Below are 13,451 nucleotides of genomic sequence, written 5' to 3' on the forward strand. Positions count from 1 at the left end.
CTGAATCTGCAGCTTTCTTATTGAGTGGACAGTCCTTCGCGAGGTGTCCCACTTTGTGGCATCGTCTGCAACGGAAGGGAACCCCTTCATAGTCCAACAATTGAACCCGAATGCACCTACCCCACTGAAGCGTGATCTGTTCCTCGAGTCCCTCTCGAGTGTCCAGATGAACCAAGATCCGAGCAAGTGTTCGATTCCCAGATTCCACATAAGTGCGATCGTAGTCCAAATATGTCCCCAGGGCATTGCCAACCCTAATAAAAACTTCTTCGTCCCAGAATGGAATTGGTAAACCTGGGAGTCTCACCCAGATTGGTCCAGCACCGAGCTGCTCGCGCTCTGGATCGAAGAGGGGATTCCAGCGCTTGAGAAGGACCGGGGCCATTTCAATATGCCAATATCGGCCCAAAACGAGGTTTGTTTGACTGACCTTGGAGAATTTAAGAGAGAACCATCCTCTGGGGAGGACATGGACCTCTGGAAGGTCGAAAAGGACTCCACCCCAGATCTCCTTAACCCAAAGATTGAGCCTCTGCCTCGAGTATGATCGACCCCTGACGTGCCCAACCAACACGGTGTTTGCAATGTCCATATAGTCGCCGAGAGGCTTTGCTTCGTCGAATTTGATGGAGATATCCCTTGCCGTCGATCTGACACACTTTACCTTTTTAGATCCGGAACGGGGGGCCGACGGATGATCCACCAGGGGATTAGTGATACCTTCCCGGGGAAAATGGTTAGAGGGGAGGGAAGAAACCGCAGGCGTCTCAAAGCATCCGGAAGGGCGAATACCTGAGGCAGATGGATGAGTCGCAGGTGTAGATGTCAGCGGAGGGTGAGGCACCGAAGGGATGGACGCCAGAGGGTCAAAAGCGGGCGATGGGGGAGTATGGGAGGCCAGGAATTGTAGAGACCCAGGCGAAAGCGGAGGAACCTCGAAAGGCGGAGATACAGGAGGAAAAACTTCTGCAGAGGATGGAACGGGAGCCGGAAAAGGTTGGTGCGCCGGAAAAGAAGAGGAAGCGGAATGGGGGAGCTGAGAGCGAGAGGTAAAATGAGGAGTCCCGAAAATAACATTCTCCGGCGAGGGATCCGCTGAATAATCCACCTCTTCATGCTCCCAGTTATCCATAACTGATTCTATGTCGGTGACCGATAGGGACAGGCGAGGATTCCGATGGTGAAGCTGCAGCTGTAGAGAGCAGAACCGTGACCGCAGCAGATGACCGTCGCGGAGCTATCGAACCCTATGCCCTACGAACCGTCGAAACCGATGCCCTACGAACCGCAGGAGATGCGCATGAAACCCTAACCCTGTCCTTTTCGCGAGCCCATTTCGCCGATCCCCGGCGAAAATAATGTTCATAAGGGTTCGAGAAATATTCCACTATTTATCATCCATTAAATTTTCAAAATTACAATATTCCACTATTTATCATCCATTAAATTTTCAAAATTACAATCTTCCACTATTTATCATGTCATCAAAATTATAAATTTTAATGCAAATTGCATTTTTAATAATATTATTTATAAATACAAAATGTTGAAAAAAATTCATGTCATTTTCTCATAAGTTGATAAATCAAAATTCTTTTAAGTTGATAAATCAAAATTATTTTTAATGAATGATAATAATGATTAGTTTAGTATTTATTTCAAAATATTTAAATTTTATTTTTGATATAAATCATAAATTTGTAATTATATATATATATATATATATAGAAAGAAAGAAGAAATAAATTATTTTAACGTCCACGAGGCTAAAGATAGCCTACGGGATAGATGTCTTCTTCATCTGCTTGATGTATTTGGCCCTTTTTCTCTGAAGCTTCACAATAAATGCTCCTAGCTTCTCGACAAACCCCTCGCTAAATAGATTATCCAAAGAGCTAGCTGCTAGCATATCTGCATAACTTTCTCTATTGCCTTTGAAGGCCTCACATTCCAAAATGATTTTTTATTTTTATTTTTTTTTCCACTTTTACGGAAGAACAAAAAATGCATACCCTTTCCTCCCACACTTCCTTTGGCCTTTTCCAGCGCCCTGTTTCACAAGGGAGTTGATGAGAATTAGTCCTTAACTGAGCGATAAGAATTTTGGCTCTCCAAGAGATATTGGATTAAGGTTAAAGGCTAAATTGCAATTGATGATAATACTTGGTTTAGATTAAGGTTAAATGTTATTAAAATGCACATGATCTTACTCGTAAAAGTAACTTAATGACAATAATAGCTTTTTTGTGGATAGTATTTGAATTGAAAATGACTTTTAATTTTGGAATGACACCTTATACTATTTTTAATTGGTTAAGAGCTCATCTTACTTATATGTAAAGAAATAGGTTAATGGCCCAGGTCCAAAGACATCCTGTAAAAATATGTCTCCTTATAAATCACTAATGAATCATTTTAGACTACACTCATGTCTCCTTATAAATCACCAATGAATCATTTTAGACTATACTCATGATTGTGACTACATTCATGATGAATATAGGTTAATAATAATTTAATGGTTAAGAGCACGTGTTTCCTCCTAAGAGGTCACAAGTTCAAAACCATAGGGGTCTAAAGTATGTATGCCTTCGTAGACTTAGCAGTCAAATCATTGCACGGAGGTGGGTCCCTTGTCCCACAAATAAGGGGGCACGGAGGTGGGTCCCTTATCCCACAAACAAGGGGGTCTCATACAAAATTTGGTATTTGGCTTGGCCGTGACCTTAAAAATGGATAATAATAATAATAAGTGACTTCCAAGGAACGAATTTTGATTTCTTTATTAATTTTATAGTTCTCAGTTAATAATTGCTTTAGCAAGCCATAAGCCTTAGGTCATTTGCTCTATAATTTTGAATTTCAAAAGCATTAATATTTTTTAGATAATAAAAAAATTCTAGTTTTATCATTGGTTTGGTTTTATTAATAACAAACATATTCCATGCGCATATTTCAACGGAGTAGCTCAACATGGTACATGCGCCTGTGGAGTATACATTATTCCAGAAGCTGGTCAACCTTTCGATATTCATTGGAATGGAGGTGCCAGAACCAACACCAAAGCATAAGCTATGGCCCTTGCTGGTCTTCTATTTCTTTGTGACTTTCTTGACAAACAAAAGATTCAAATTTTTGGAGATTCGAAAGTCATCATCGATCATGTTCAGTCAAAACATATCATAAAAAACATCGATCTTTCTGGATGGCTGAACAAGATAGAGACTATATGGAGCTGCAGGAAGGACTACACAATTACCCACATTGCCAGGGACAAAAACTGGACGACAGATGCTTTATCAAAAAAGAGCCTATCAATTCCACAAGGCACCTGGAGGATGCAGATAACGGTGGAGGACATCTCTCATCAGATGCAGGACTATTGCATGCCGGGTACATAAATTTCAATTTATTGATGTTTATCTGGTATGTTTCTGTTTCCCAATATTTTGACTTCTTTTTTGAAAAATATCCATATACTTTGTCTCATTGGACCAATTTCGACCTATTTGATGTGTCATTAGCAGACAACTCTCCATATGAACTATATGTCACAGAACATAATATGTTTTTTTGAACCTTTCCTCTCTATGAGACTTTGATCCTCTGTTTTCAGCTTTAACTAGTGGTTCCTATATAAATATTGCTGTACATTTTTCCTTTTATGAATATAATACAAATATATAGCTTTTTTTCGTGCTGAAAAATATATATTTATGTATTTTTGTGAAAATTTAAAAATAAAACTATTTTTGCCAAAAAAGAAGAAGTTAAAATTAGTTTTTTTTTTTAAATCTCCACAAAAATATATATATTAATTTACCATTTAAAAAACCAAATCAATAATAAAACCATAATTTCTTGACTATCCAAAAATTATTAATCTCTTTAAAATTCAAAACTATAATGTCTTTGAAATTCAAAACTATAGAGCAAATGTTGTGAAGCCCTAGCTTACTAAAACTATTATAAATTAATTGAAAACTATATAACTAATAATAAGAAAACCATCATTCAATTCTGAGAAGTTAATACTTAAATTAATATTAATGTAACCCTTTAACTAAGAACTAGAAAACTAATAAGAAAACCATGATTCCGTTCCCATGAGTCACTAGTTAAATTAATATTAATGTAATCTTGTATGATTTAGTAATCTATAGGAAGAAGTGCATCATAATGATTAGGTGTTCAATATACTTTTGCGCTTTATTTTAAAAAGTTCTAAGAATATAATTAATTATAAACGGTATAAAATTAAAATAATTAGTCACATATAAAGTAAAATGTTTGTGGAAATAATAATTTTTTTTAAGTGAGAAAATTTATCATAATTTAGTTGTCAAATTAATAGTGATGATATTCATCTATGGTTATTATTCTCGAATGCAGGGTGATTCATCTAACCCATTGGTGGGTCTGTAAGGGGCACGTTTTTACTCATCCCAGATGCTTCTAAGTGGGTCTGTAAGGGGCACGCTTTCACTCATCCTAGATGCTTCTAGGTCTTGGTTCGTTAACTTGTTTCTGTACGGCCTAAGAAGACAAGCTCTTAACCAAACAGAAACAATTTTATGACATACTAGATACTCGAAAATCACCTATTTCATTATAAGTACAGTAATGTGTGGTTTGACTGAAGCAGTAAGACAAGGGTTCAGCTACCCAGAAAAATCAATACATGGCATTTGTATCATATGGTCCATTATTTTGTACGATATTATTCTTTTACCTGCGTGATGAATTTCTTGCTCCCGTCTACACGTGATTTAGGGCATCGGAATACGCGAGGAAAATGGTCGGTTTTTGTCCAACCGGGTGTGTCTGGAAATGGACTTCTCGACGAAGTTCAGCCTTTTAGAATGGGTCAACTTGCAACTTATCGGAAGGTCACATCGTTAAACGTGCTGCTGTCGTCCCATCGAGCAGGAGCGTAAACACATTTTATATTCACGATATTTAGTAAGAAATGGATCCAGATCTGGTGGCATGCCATGGGTTCAGGGGAATTCTTCATCCAGGCTGGGATTTGAGCAAGAAAGGTATCATGCAGACTCCCTCAAAATAGCCATCATCGGTAATTGTTTTTCTTTTATAGACAACTTTCAATCTGATTTATATTGTTGGTATTCTCACAAAAAAGTCTTCTGCTGGATAGAGTTTAGGGTTTATCGGATGAAGTTACACAACGTGTCATTTATAGAATATAGCCTGTGCACCAGTTTGGATTACGCATCTGTTATAACGCCATTGTTTTAGCTTGATTGATTGTGAAGATTCTTATATCTTCAGGCTATTTGCTTTTATTTCATGTCTGGGGATTGGATTCCTCTAAATATTTGAATTTGTTCTTGAAATTAGTATTGCATTTCATACTCTCTATCTCCGTTTTTTTCCTCCTCCTCAGTAACAGATACTCAAAAACTAAATGTACCCCATCAGTAATGAAACTGTAACTTAACTTTAGAATACGTGTGTTATTTTGTTCCATTAATCATCATTTACATGAATCATGAATAATTTGCACCAAAGGAAACACGAAGTGGGGTGCGTTCTCCAGCCTTGGTGGTTATGGGGTGATGCATCATTGAACATGGGCACTAGTTCAACCCATCTAAACCCCACTATGATACGCACATCGAGGTTGCAAAGATCGACGATATACATTTTGAGTTCACACAAATGATGACATTTCAAATATTGGAAATTAAGAAGTTCAACCTCAAACTTCACAATTTCAACGTTCATATCGTACCCATGGGTCTGAGATAGTCTCTATATCATTTCTTGAACACTAAACTGCGAAAATACATATTATTCACAATCTTGATACGTGTTAATTAGGCAATCTTTTTGTATACTTTAATTTTCACGCCATAAGACAAATTTGGTTGTTTTGTTAATAATTCATAATTAATCCAAGCTAATTGACTCCCCACTTCTATACACGAGTTTACCTAGATTGACCATAGAAATTCTCCCTCAGGATTAGGTGACAGTGTGTGGTTGGCCTGCTAATTGAATGTAAGCTGTCCTGTTGTGGTTATGACTTTTACATCTAAGCTAGAGTTTGTGCGGTAACAATACATTTGACAGTTGCACTAACATAACAGTTGAATTTTCTAATGTGAAGAAAAAAAGAATCCTGATCCCCTTGGACATTAGGAATTCCTGATTTGGCGTTCGAAGGGTTCTCTGACAATCAAAGGGCTTCTAGAACAGGATGAAGCGTGTGGATACTATAGTTGTATGTCTGAAATATGTTGCGTAGTATGTAAACCTTTTTGACGCATATGGCCACTCGGTGTTGTGGATGGCTTGATAAAAGCTATCTATCTGTCAATCTAATTGTCTCTTAGACATGATGATCTTTTAACAATTTCAGTGTTGTTTGGACCTTCTTGAATGTTTCCTCATTTGCATCAACTATGTTTACAAGCATATAGATGCAAAGCTATTCGTGCTAGTTGATTTTGGAAGTGACTGAGATGAAAATTTTCTTTGAATTTCACAACTACCATCAGACGAATACACGAAACTTTACTCTGCATCTAGCTTCTTTTCCTTGCATCTTTAACAGGACATTTGGTAGTTTTGTCTATCAAATTTCAATTTCTTTTACTCATTCTCATGTCATCCTATTCTGAATCATGCTTCGAGTGAAAGTTATCAAAGGAAACGACATGGCTCATTTTTTGTTGTTTGTTTTTTTGGCTTTTTGGATGCAGCAAGGCCGTGTCAATTACAATGCCATTTGAAGACAACACAGTTTCCAGCTTTTTTGTTCTTGTGGATCTGCTCATCTGCACATGAAAATGACATTAACACCAAAGAAAAATGGAAATATCATGAATGGTTCAAGAAGAAAAGGGCGTTGCCTGCAGTTCGATAGATGGCTTTCTCTGTCAGCAGCAATGATCCTTATGGTAATTTATTCCGGCTTTGAACTCTGCTTAAATACTTCTCTAACTTTTGAGAACACGGTTGCTTTGAAAATGCAATGTATCTTGATAAAACTGTGCCAATAGTAAATTTGAATGCTATAATTTCATCCAAGAGCCTTCTGCACTCACTTTTCTGATAGAAGGCGCTCAGATCTGCTTGAAATCAAACTTATAATGATGCTTTGTAGAATTGAGAGAGCAAATGTAAATATTGAACTGAAACCAGTGTCTTTCAATATCGAAATTCTTTCTCAAAGAATAAGCTAAATCTGACTAGTAAAACAGCAAAAATATGGTCTGATGGCCACTGAATTTTGTTCAGATAGCAGCAAGAGACTGCCCCAGGCATTGTTACTGATCTATCTGCATATCTCATCTGTTACTTCACTGCTTCTTCTCCGGCATCAAGTTAGCTATCTCATCCACAACTGCACAATCATTCCATAATAGCTTGATTTCTTTTCCAAATCCATTCTCAGAGTTCACCAATCAGGAACATAATCTGCAAGGAACTTTAGAGTTTACAACAATCATGTACGGTGCCCCTAACTGTGACAGGGAATGCCTTCTCATCCTGTCTGTTCAGTGTTGGCATTACATATCCTCTGATATGAGCACAACAACAGCAATGTAAAAGGAATTCACATACAAATAAAACTTAAAAGCAAGGAGCCAAGCATTCAAACATGTAATGTCCCCAATTGATTAATTGGCCAAGGGAGGATGGAGTAGCCTATCCAACCCTGTAGGCTATAGTCTTGATAAAAGGGGAAAACCAAATTTTCCAATGTTTGAGGCAACATTGGGTGAATTTTGGGTCGGCTGGGGCATAAAAGCCCAATTGGGGATTGCATTGCCACCCCTTACATTTGAGAAACTCTGTGGGGAAATCTATAAATAAAGGAAAGTTGGAATCAATTGTTCATCATTGATTTGGATTGGAATATCTCCGATTTCTTAAGCCTAAGGGGGTTTTAAGACCCCTTCCTTTTGATTAGCTTCGGTGTAGGTGATTCCACCCTATTTTTTTTTTCTTCTAGTTTCGGTGGAGGTGATACTGCCCTACCTAGACACCTATCTTTTCCTTGTTCTGGCACAACAAATCATCTTGAGGAAGCTTGGTTATGTCCTGGTTAGTAAGGGAGGAGTCTCTGTGATTGTGTTGAACAACATGTCAACAATGAGGCACATATATTTGTGTATCAACTAAAGCATGCCATTGGCTCTACTGACACAGGTCACATATATCTGAGTGTATCAGTTGAAAAACATCACTGGCTCTATTGTCACTACTTAGGAATGCTGCTTTTGCAAATTTCCCAAGCCCGCACCCTCTACACACATTGTCATGTTTCATGCTCAATTCTGGAACTCTGTCACAGTCTCCCTAAGCAACTTGAGTGCTCCATGATGTAGGTGACCCATCCTCCTATGCCATAACTCTCTCATGTTTCTGCTACTGCTATTGCTGCTGCTAATCAATGCCTTTGGAGAATCGAACTGCAACTTGTACAACTTGTTGCTCCTTGCTCCAATATGTTTGACCTTCTTCCACTTTTTACCCCACGGAATAGACATCATATCCCTTGTCTTGTAGTGCATATGTAGAAATTTAATGATGTGCACCCCAAGCCCAGTTTACAATTTTGCAAGTGTTTATTTGACCCAACCCACATGTTTTGTCATGCTGATATAATTTTCAGTATGCATTCATTGTAAACATTTAATGAGTGCTTCTACTATTTTTTCACATTTCCTAACAGCTGTAATTAAATTAAAATTTATGCAAGCATTCAAGCATGAGAGACACTTATTTTTGGTCAAGGTGACCCCAGAAAAACCCCACAGCCTTTTGGGGAAAACTGGTCTTCAAAGGAGGATTTTATTGCTTGAGAAATTAGTCTAAGTACATAAAAATAACCACAGTACTTATCTCCCTTTAGCTGAAGCTTTAAATGCAATTTTTGGAAATTTGTGCCCACTGAAATAATTTCCAGATTTACAAAATTTCATGCTCAACTACTTGATTTCTGTGCTTAGAAAACAACCTCGAAATTTGTGCTGCAACAACCTCGATTTCTGTGCCAAAAACAACCTCAAAATCTGTGCATAAACAACCTTAATTTTTGTGCAGTCTGTCTTGATTTCTGTGCCACAACTGCCTCAAAATTCATGCTGTAAACAACCCTAAAATCTGCGCTGACTGTGCCTCGATTTCTGCGCTGCCCCTTCTTAGAAATTTGTGCCCAGAATTCTCATAATGCGTGCAACTAACTCCTTAGAAATCGTACAACCCATAGCCTCGAAATTCATGTCTCTCTCTGCCTCGATTTTCATGCTCCTCTATGGCTGCCTTGCTCCTTGATTTCTGTGTTGGTGTAGCTGCCTCCTTTTCCTAGGAATTTGAGCTCTCCTCCTCAAGTTGCAAACTCTCCTTGAAATTCTCCTCTCCTCTTCTATTATTCTTCTCTCAAGTATGAAGTGAGGAATGAGCCTCCATTTTCTCCTTTTGTCTTTTGGAAAAGATTGAATCCCTAATCCTAGGATTCAATGGTTGAAATCACTTTTCCCAAATAATCCCCCTCATACATTGGTCCCATTACTTAAAAGCTTCCTAGTACTGTTTTCAAGTTGTATACCTTTGTTTAATTTTCTCATAAAGTGATTTTCTCAACTCATTTTAATATTAGAAAAGTGAACTTAATACTTCACACATAAAGTCACTTTATAAAGTGCAAGTGACTTTAATATTAGAAAAGTACACTTAGTTCTTTACACATAAAGTCACTTTATAAAATGCAAGTGACTTTAATATTAGAAAAGTACATGGTACACCACTTTTAAGTATCTCATCCATCCATGACATTAATATAACTCATAAATGTTACCAGGGTAAAATCTATGTTGCAGGAAACGTGGGGCAGGGGTACGTTTCCATACGGAAACTGGTATGAAACGGTGAAACGTGTTTGGTACGGCCGTGAAACGCGTTTCCGGCCGTACTGCCACGTTTCACGAAACTGAAACGTGGCCAGTACGGCCGGAAATGCGTTTCACGGCCGTACGACCCACGTTTCAGCATTTACTTGTGTTTTTTTTTATTTTTATTTTTTAAATTTGTTTTTAAATTTATTTTTAGGGTATGCTAGTGACTTCTAGTTGCTTCTAGATGCATGTCTAAAGTTATAAAAGTGAATTTTTGCCCTAGTTTGATATGCAGTTCATGGTAATGTTAAATTCTTAAAGTAGAAGTGATATTCTCCTTTATTTTTCATTTTCATCATTTTACTTAAATTTTTAGCATTACCATGAAATGACTCAGTATGTTTGAGAGTGGTTTCACCCTCATTGGATTTCATATGGAGGAAGTAGAATTTTAGATCTCACTCAAAATCCAACAGACTTGTCTGTTTTTCAGGATTTCAGGATTGGGGGGATTGCAATGTTTCCATTGGATTTTATCATGTACTATGGTATGGAACTTGTATTTAATCAAGAGAACCAAGCCCTCTATGCAGGGGAAACTCCCAATAATCAAGAGCATGTAGGGTACTAGGGTATGAAACTTGTATTTAATCAAGAGCACTAAGGTCGTACGACTATGTAGGAGGAGACTCCCAATACAACAGTGGTCCTTCTAAAGAATGGGATGTGGATGCAGAAAATCCTGATTTGGATCTCTCTCTTGCATCCTTATAGTCTTTATTGTACTTGCAGCCTCATATATTAATATAAATAAAGGCTGATTTTGAGATTTGGATATATAATAAAGGTTGCTTTTGGATATTCCGATATTTTTATTTTCATTATGTGATCATTCATGAGTAAATGTGATGTAAATTTAATCTTAATGTTTAAATGTAATAAATTATAATGTATCATTTATGCTTTATGATTGCACATATATATATATTTAAATATTTTTAATAGATATATATATATATATATATATATATATATATATATATATATATTCGCGTTTCCGCGTTTCCAAAATTTGGGGAGGTCGCATTTCGTATCGCTTCCCGTTTCAGAAACTCGTACCCGTTTCCCCGTTTCGTGCAACCTAGGGTAAAATTCAGTGGTGTGTCTACTAGGCTAAAAGGGATAAATGCGTAGTAACACCTCTCCTTGGTATTATTTTCAACATTCCCATCCTGTCTCTGAAAAAGACATGCTTGCCTCTTGGTAAAGACTTGGTGAGAATGTCTGCTACCTGCTCATCAGTAGACATATACTCAAGCTTCACAGCCCCTCGTTGGACCCAGTCTCTGATGAAGTGGTATTTGATGTCTATATCCTTTGACCGATCACGAAATACTAGATCCTCAGAGAGTTTAATACAACTCTAATTGTCACAGTAAATTGTAGTTGGTCTCAACATCTGACCAAATAGTCCATAATGCCTCGCATCCTGCCTGACTAGCTGTCATGTACTCTGCCTTTGTGCTGCTCAACGCCACTGACTTTTGTTTCCTACTGAACCATGACACAACTGTCGAGCCCAATGAGAAACAACATCCAGAAGTGCTCTTCCGGTCACTGACACTGCCAGCCCAATCTGAGTCTGTGCAACCAATCAATTTGACCCCATCACATCTGACATAGTCCAACCCATAATCCATTGTACCCTGCAAGTATCTCAACACATGTTTTGCAACCACCTAGTGTACTCTCCTGGGCTCCATCATATATTGACTCAATGTATTGACTGCAAAACAAATATCCAGTCTAGTGTTGACCAGATACATCAATGAACTGATCAACTGACGATACAAAGTGGGATCCACCAACTCAGAATCAACATCATGTAGCTTTTTCCAGTTGGTGATCATAGGAGTAGCCATAGGCTTGCAACCATCTATATGGAACCTCCTCAAGATATCTCCTGCATACTTGCCCTGACCCACAAAGATGTGCCCATCCTCCTACCAAACCTCCATCCCCAAGTAGTAATGCATTAGCCCCATATCAGTCATATCAAAATCTGAAGCAAGATCTCTCTTGAAATGTTGGATGAGACTGTCCTCCCCTGTAATAAACAAGTTGTCCACATACAATACCGGAATGAGTGGATCGTCACCTACCAAACTAAAGTGTAGGTTCGGATTTGCATCACTCTTCTTTGAACCTAGCTGCTGCAAGTAGGCATCTATCGTTTGGTACCATGCCCTCAGTGCCTGCTTCAGTCCATACAAGGTTTTCTTCAACCTACATACAAGAGAATCACTCCCATGCAACTCAAAGCCCTGAGGCTGCTCAATGTACACCTCCTCCTGTATAACACCATTGAGAAAGGTGGTCTTCACAGGTGAATTCGCCATCCCATCTTAGCTGCTATAGATATAATTGCTCTAATGGAAGTATAACGAGCAACCGGTGCAAAGGTCTCCTCATAGTTAACTCCCTTTACATGTGAGAACCCCCACGCCACAAACCGAGCTTTGAACTTCTCAACGCTGCCATCTGCATCATGCTTGATCTTGTAGAGCCACCTAGAATTCACAACTGACTTCCCATAAGGATGTGGCACTACCCCCCAGACATTATTCTTCATGATAGAAGAATATTACTCCATCATGGCATCCCTCCAGATCTGCTGTCTAGCGGCCTCCTCAAAACAAGATGGCTCTGTCTCTACAATGTCTGCCATGAAGCCACCCAACCTCTATGGTGATTTGCTCTCCCTCACTGACCACTTGGGTCTCCCCACTGCCTCTTGAGCCTCCTTCAGGGTCTCCTGAAGCCATCTTGGCTTCCTCTTCCCTGCAGTAGTCTCATGTGGAGGTATGGGAAAATCCTCATCTGGTGCCTCTCCTCCTGGCGAGGAAGGCTCTGTACTAACCAAAGGAGATCCTGAAATCTGAGATACCATGCCTGAAGAACCTGCATTAGGTGATCTAGTACCAGGGAAAGCGATGCTCTGTGAACCTATCACCCTTGAAGAAGGTGAACCTCCTGATCTTGGTGTACCACCTGATGCTCCTGAAACCTGTGGTGTGGCCCCCTGCTGAGGAGCCTGTTGCTCTACTTGATCAATCTCCCGAGACCTCCTCAAAGCCCTCTCCTCCTCAAATCTCACATCCTGCCTCAAGACAATCTTCCTCTGTGCAGGAAGGTATATATGCGGTAGGCTCTGCTGGTCTCGCTGTAACCCATCAATATACCTCTCTCTGTTGTGGGTTCTAGCTTTATCTTCTTCTCCTCAGGGACATGTGAATATGTAAGGCACCCAAAAATCTTGATGTGCCCAACTTCTGGCTTCTTGCTGGTATATATCTCCTCAGGAGTCTTGTTCCCCAAAGCTCTGTGTGGGCTCCAGTTATGCAAATAAACAACAGTGCTAACCGCCTCAGCCCATAAGAAGAAAGGTAAACTCTGATCATGTAGCATTGCTCTAGTTGCAACCACAATGGTCCTATTCTTCCTCTTTGCCACCCCATTCTGCTGAGGGTTATAAGGCACAATGAGCTCCCTCTTTATGCTGACACTCCCACAAAAGTCTCT

The 13,451-nt window shown here is 38.9% G+C and overlaps 1 pseudogene across 1 annotated transcript in view; it reads left to right on the forward strand.

Moving 5' to 3' along the window:
* The first annotated feature begins 4,766 nt into the window (after positions 1 to 4,766).
* LOC149217682 (protein NUCLEAR FUSION DEFECTIVE 4-like) overlaps positions 4,767 to 13,451 on the forward strand; it is a 283,964-nt pseudogene continuing 275,279 nt past the window's right edge. The window contains exons 1-2 of the transcript XR_016250688.1: positions 4,767 to 5,042; positions 6,729 to 6,926. The product of XR_016250688.1 is annotated as a protein NUCLEAR FUSION DEFECTIVE 4-like (transcript). The remainder of the gene's footprint in view (positions 5,043 to 6,728; positions 6,927 to 13,451) is intronic.

The sequence above is a fragment of the Pinus tabuliformis genome, chromosome 1_1 (assembly GCF_031772625.1).
Source record: "Pinus tabuliformis cultivar Carrire ecotype Pingquan chromosome 1_1, CPIR1, whole genome shotgun sequence".
NCBI classification, from domain to species: Eukaryota; Viridiplantae; Streptophyta; class Pinopsida; order Pinales; family Pinaceae; genus Pinus; species Pinus tabuliformis.